The sequence below is a fragment of the Lipophrys pholis genome, assembly GCF_963383615.2.
Source record: "Lipophrys pholis genome assembly, chromosome: 9".
Taxonomy (NCBI): Eukaryota; Metazoa; Chordata; class Actinopteri; order Blenniiformes; family Blenniidae; genus Lipophrys; species Lipophrys pholis.
Window position 1 is genome coordinate 1,476,302 of NC_137639.1, and position 7,213 is coordinate 1,483,514.

Consider the following 7,213-nt stretch of genomic DNA (forward strand, 5'->3'; position numbering starts at 1 on the left):
GATCTTATTTTTCTCAGAATGAGAATATTTACTTTGAGTTCAATGGTTTACTGAGCTTTTAGTTAAAAGAAGCACCATTTCAATCTGCCGCTGAATACTGAGGGATTTTATCTGCGTCTAGTTTATCCAATAGAAAGTGCAGAAGAGAAGAATGAGTTCCAACGGGCAGATTCTGAGGAAACCATCAAACACGTTCACGTTATTCTGTCTGTTTCTAGAACAACCTGATTCTCTGTTAGCTCTGTTTATTTACTTTCTGCAAGTTTTTTTTACTTTCGTACTGACATAAGTCGTCATCATTTTCAGTAGCCAACGCCCAAACAACAAGAGGGTACAGACGGAGCCTGCTGTCCATGTTCGGCTTTCGTTTCCTCTGTAATTTGGTTCTTTTCTATTGAGGTGCATAGCGCAGCAATACCACAGATGACCTGTAGGGGCAGTGTTGTGCTGTGTAGTTCATGTGCGATCAGTGAAAGAAACAAAGAAGAGAGAATTTGTACAAAACCGAGATGTCAGAGCTCTCAAGGAAAGAACGATGAGTGTGTTTATACCAGTTGGTCCACGATGGGACTTTACCTGGACGTGGAAATAAAGAAACTCTAAAGACATTTGGTGGGACTACTGAGCTTCTGGATTACACTGCCCTCTACTGGACAGGGATCAGAATTCAGAACCGGTCCTTGTTGAGAACTGGTTCCTAGTGATTTAATTTTATTGAACCGTTTGCTAATTCTGTGATGGATTCCTGTTTCCACTGACTTCACGCAGCATGTCACGGAACTCCTGCAAGCTACGCTCCCTGCATGGTGACGTCATTCACCAGAGCAGCAGCAGGAAACATGGCGGCCAAGCGACGCAAACGCCAGAGGGGTCAGGTCATCCAGTCCAAACTGGAGGACTGAAGCTGTGTGCTGGAGAGGACGATACCCCGAACACCACCTGTCATCAATAATGGACGACGCCACGGGCCGGACACGCAGCAGAGAAACCCAGAATCCACAGCACAGACTCTCACATCCACCCTCGACCAGGAGTCACACACCAGCCCACTACAGGCTCCGCCCCCTAAACAAACCACCAAGAATGTCAAAGAAAACAGATTTTATTAGCGATCTGTTCAGAGCAGCAACAAACCCAGAGAGGAGCTGAGAGCTGCCGATGCTGGTTACTATTGTTGAAATAGTTTTTCTATCTAAGTTCTCTAGATTCTGCGTGTTCCTGTAACGGAACCACGTCATCCTTATGAGATAAGAAGTCCAGACAGCAACGTTTTTAAAATGAGGTCTGACAACAAGGAAACGGCAGAAACTCTGAAAGTGAAGTAATGAGCCACCAGACCGTGATCAGGGCGACACGCTATAAACCCCTGTCCAGATTGTTCCTTCTCACTACTGTCACTTTCCTGACTGACTTTGCTTTTGGTCACAAGCAGCAACATTTTCCTTATTTAGTCCCCGTTTCCACGACAACGGCGCTCAGAGTCATTGATAAGGCATTTTTTGGAGAACTGCTCCCAAGATAGAACTTGACAATGCCATGACTCCGTCTCATGGAGGAAACACATTTTTCTGGAAACGTTCTGACTCCATGTAAACAGCAGAACCACTGCTACTGCCCGCGATCACTACAGCATTGGTAACTAGTCCTTCTGCACATGCTCAGTAGAGCCAATCAGAACAACGTTTCCTCCCTGGTGTCATGACTCCCAGTCCATGTTCTCCTGGACCTGGTACTTTTATTTTGACAGTCACCGTAATAACAATCCAACTTGGTGTTCTGTCCAGTAGAATGTCGGTGTTCTCCTGTTGTTAATGTTTAGAACTCGTTGTTCTCTGCTGTAGCCCCCGGCCAGCTCAGCTGGTAGAGCATGAGACTCTCAAGGTAGAGGGTTCATGTCCCACGCCGGGCGCCACCTTCCTGTGGGCTCACAATGCGTGGTGGTCGTTGTATCCGGGGCCTGAACATCGGGCCAGCAGCCGGTCTGTGATCCTCCACGGCTCGGCGTGGCCAGAACTGCTCTCCTCAGCACATCTTTTGATCTGTTTCTAAGTTAATGGGAGGAAACAATCATAAAAAGATCCTACAGAATAAAGTACTCCTATGGAGGTCAAAAGGTTTGTTCATTTGAAAAAGAATTTGATTGAAAAAAAACATTTTTAATCTGAATGTTCAAAAAAATAATGAATTGGAAAATTAAAACATAAGTGTATGAAAAGTAATTTCACTTTACATAGAATTTTGATTCAGCTCTGGAACTCTTTTGATAAAATCCTTTATTTTCATTTTTCACTCTTAAATATATTTTTTTCAAAGGAGGTGTTATTTTTTCTCTTGCAGGTTTAATGTTTTCAGATAAAGATCTTATTTTTTTCACATTCAAATCCTGTTTTCAGACGATTTATAATTCTTCACATCTCTCTTCAGAACATAGAGATGTGGATCACAAACATCTACGGCCCAAATGTTGATGACCCTCCTTCTATCACAACTTCTTCACCCTCTCACCACCCTCTGACCAAACACTGACAGTGGGAGGAGTCCTCAACTAGGTCCTCAATCCACAAGTAAACAGAGGTAGTAAAGCAGCAAACACCCGACACTGGGAATCCACTGATATAGTCCAGCAGTTCATGAGTGACTATGGTCACTAATCAATAGATCTAGTCCAGCAGCACATGAGTGACTATGGTCACTAATCAATAGATCTAGTCCAGCAGCACATGAGTGACTATGGTCACTAATCAATAGATCTAGTCCAGCAGTTCATGAGTGACTATGGTCACTAATCAATAGATCTAGTCCAGCAGTCCATGAGTGACTATGGTCACTAATCAATAGATCTAGTCCAGCAGTCCATGAGTGACTATGGTCTTTGCGACGCTTGGCTCACCTCTCATCCCACTCTTAAAGAGTACACCTTGTACTTGTACTTGTAATCCTATTCAGTCTTAGATTACTTTCTGGTGAGTAAATCAATTATCAATCAAATTAAAGACACCTTGGACAAACAGATTCACCCCATCACTATCAGTGACCTTTGACCTTTGACCTGTCACTATGACAGTCACTAACAGAACAATCACCCTCCTATCAGACAATGGAGATTTAACACACCACTGCTCAAGGATCCAGACTTCCTCACATTCTTTAAAAAACAATGGACAATCTTTTTAGAAACAAATGACCTGCCTGGTGTCTCTCCCTGTGTCCTCTGGGAGGCGCTAGACCTGCCTGGTGTCTCTCCCCGTGTCCTCTGGGAGGCGCTAGACCTGCCTGGTGTCTCTCCCCGTGTCCTCTGGGAGGCGCTAGACCTGCCTGGTGTCTCTCCCTGTGTCCTCTGGGAGAAGCTAGACCTGCCTGGTGTCTCTCCCTGTGTCCTCTGGGAGGCGCTAGACCTGCCTGGTGTCTCTCCCCGTGTCCTCTGGGAGGCGCTAGACCTGCCTGGTGTCTCTCCCCGTGTCCTCTGGGAGGCGCTAGACCTGCCTGGTGTCTCTCCCTGTGTCCTCTGGGAGAAGCTAGACCTGCCTGGTGTCTCTCCCTGTGTCCTCTGGGAGGCGCTAGACCTGCCTGGTGTCTCTCCCTGTGTCCTCTGGGAGGCGCTAGAGTCTTCATGAGAGACTAAATCATTTCTTACTCCTCAGTAAGAAATCAAAACCATGGAGACAGCTCATGCTGCCTCCAAAGACCAGCGCTTAATGATGGAACTAAGGAAATAAAAAATGGACTTGAATTAAATAATTGAACATAAAACACAATTTAAACTACAGAGACTACGCTGGGAGAACTTAGAACATGGTAATAAATCCAGAAAACTCTGAGCCAATCAGTTAAAAGGAAATAAAGAAAAGTGTCCAGTCCCCTCAGTCCAAACTCAAAATGTAAAATCACTTTTAACCCTCAAGAAATAAACAATACCTTCAGAGAATTTTACAAAAGACATTACTCTTCACAAATTGACCCTTCACAATCTGAAATAGACTTTCTGAGCACAGTTGACCTCCTGAAATTAAAAGACCAACAGATTCAAGGCCTTGAAGCTTCCATCTCAGTAGAAGAACTGCATGAAGCTCTCCAGCACATGGCTGATGGTAAAGCCCCAGGACCTGGTGGTAAAGCTCCAGGACCTGATGGTAAAGCTCCAGGACGTGGTGGTAAAACTCCAGGACCTGATGGTAAAGCTCCAGGACCTGATGGTAAAGCTCTAGGACCTGATGGTAAAGCTCCAGGACCTGGTGGTATAGCTCCAGGACCTGATGGTAAAGCCCCAGGACCTGATGGTAAAGCTCCAGGACATGATGGTAAAGCTCCAAGACCTGATGGATACCCCACTGAATTTTACAAAGAATTATGTTCTTTACTCTCACCTATTTTTTTCAGAATAATTGAGGAGATTAAAGAATCTTCAACTCTCCCCCAACATATGAACTGTGCAAATATCAGTCTTCTTCTAAAACCGGATAAAGATCCCACACTACCATCTCGCTATCGGCCGATATCACTAATCAATGTAGATCTTAAAATAATTAGGAAAACATTAGCAAGCAGACTGGAAAAAATCACACCTCACATCATATACCCTGAGCAAACTGGGTTTATTAAAGGACGACACTCCACTAACAATACACGTAGATTAATTAATCTTATTGACCACTCTAACAATAGATGTAGATTAATTAATTTTATAGACCACTCCACTAACAATACACGTAGATTAATTAATCTTATAGACCACTCTAACAATAGATGTAGATTAATTAATTTTATAGACCACTCCACTAACAATACACGTAGATTAATTAATCTTATAGACCACTCCACTAACTATAGACGTAGATTAATTAATCTTATAGACCACTCCACTGACAATACACATAGATTAATTCATTTTATATACCACTCCACTAACAATACACATCTATTAATTAATCTTATAGACCACTCCACTAACAATACACGTAGATTCATTAATCTTATAGACCATTGCACTAACAATACACGTAGATCAATTAATCTTATCGACAACTCTACTAACAATACACGTAGATTAATTAACCTTATAGACCACTCCACTAACAATACATGTAGATTAATTAATTTTATAGACCACTCCACTAACAATACACGTAGATTAATTAATCTTATAGACCACTGCACAAACAATACACGTAGATTAATTAACCTTATAGACCACTCCACTAACAATACATGTAGATTAATTAACCTTATAGACCACTCCACTAACAATACACATAGATTAATTAATCTTATAGACCACTCCACTAACAATACACATAGATTAATTAATCTTATAGACCACTGAACTAACAATACATGTAGATTAATTAACCTTATAGACCACTCCACTAACAATACACATAGATTATTAATCTTATAGACCACTCCACTAACAATACACGTAGGTTAATTAATCTTATAGACCACTGCACTAACAATACATGTAGATTAATTAACCTTATAGACCACTCCACTAACAATACACATAGATTAATTCATCTTATAGACCACTGCACTAACAATACATGTAGATTAATTACCCTCATAGACCACTCCACTAACAATACACATAGATTAATTCATCTTATAGACCACTGCACTAACAATACACGTAGATTAATTAACCTTATAGACCACTCCACTAACAATACATGTAGATTAATTAATCTTATAGACCACTCCACAAACAATACACATAGATTAATTAATCTTATAGACCACTCCACTAATAATACATGTAGATTAATTAATCTTATAGACCACTGAACTAACAATACATGTAGATTAATTAACCTTATAGACCACTCCACCAACAATACACATAGATTATTAATCTTATAGACCACTGCACTAACAATACATGTAGATTAATTAACCTTATAGACCACTCCACTAACAATACACGTAGATTAATTAACCTTATAGACCACTCAACTAACAATACACGTAGATTAATTAATCTTATAGACCACTGCACTAACAATACATGTAGATTAATTAATCTTATAGACCACTCCACTAACAATACACATAGATTATTAATCTTATAGACCACTGCACTAACAATACACGTAGATTAATTAATCTTATAGACCACTGCACAAACAATACACGTAGATTAATTAACCTTATAGACCACTCCACTAACAATACATGTAGATTAATTAACCTTATAGACCACTCCACTAACAATACACGTAGATTAATTAATCTAATAGACCACTGCACAAACAATACACGTAGATTTATTAACCTTATAGACCACTCCACTAACAATACACATAGATTAATTAATCTTATAGACCACTCCACTAACAATACACATAGATTAATTAATCTTATAGACCACTGAACTAACAATACATGTAGATTAATTAACCTTATAGACCACTCCACTAACAATACACATAGATTATTAATCTTATAGACCACTCCACTAACAATAAACATAGATTAATTAATCTTATAGACCACTCCACTAACAATACATGTAGATTAATTAATCTTATAGACCACTGAACTAACAATACATGTAGATTAATTAACCTTATAGACCACTCCACTAACAATACACATAGATTAATTCATCTTATAGACCACTGCACTAACAATACACGTAGATTAATTAACCTTATAGACCACTCCACTAACAATACATGTAGATTAATTAATCTTATAGACCACTCCACTAACAATACACATAGATTAATTAATCTTATAGACCACTCCACTAACAATACACATAGATTATTAATCTTATAGACCACTGCACTAACAATACATGTAGATTAATTAACCTTATAGACCACTCCACTAACAATACACGTAGATTAATTAATCTTATAGACCACTCCACTAACAATACACGTAGATTAATTAATCTTATAGACCACTCCACTAACAATACACGTAGATTAATTAATCTTATAGACCACTGCCACCATAATAAACAAAAGCATTATCACCTCCTTAGATGCAGGAAAAGCCTTTGATAGGGTAAATTGGAATTTCTACTCGATGCACTACGTAAATTTGGATTTAGAGAAAAGTACCTCTCCTGGATAAAGATCCTGTCCCCCTCACCCAGTACCTGTGTTAAAACCAGTGACCAAATGTCCTCAAGGTTCACTCTTGAGAGAGACACCAGACAGGGGTGTCCACTCTCACCATCTCTCTTTGCTATTTCTATGGAACCACT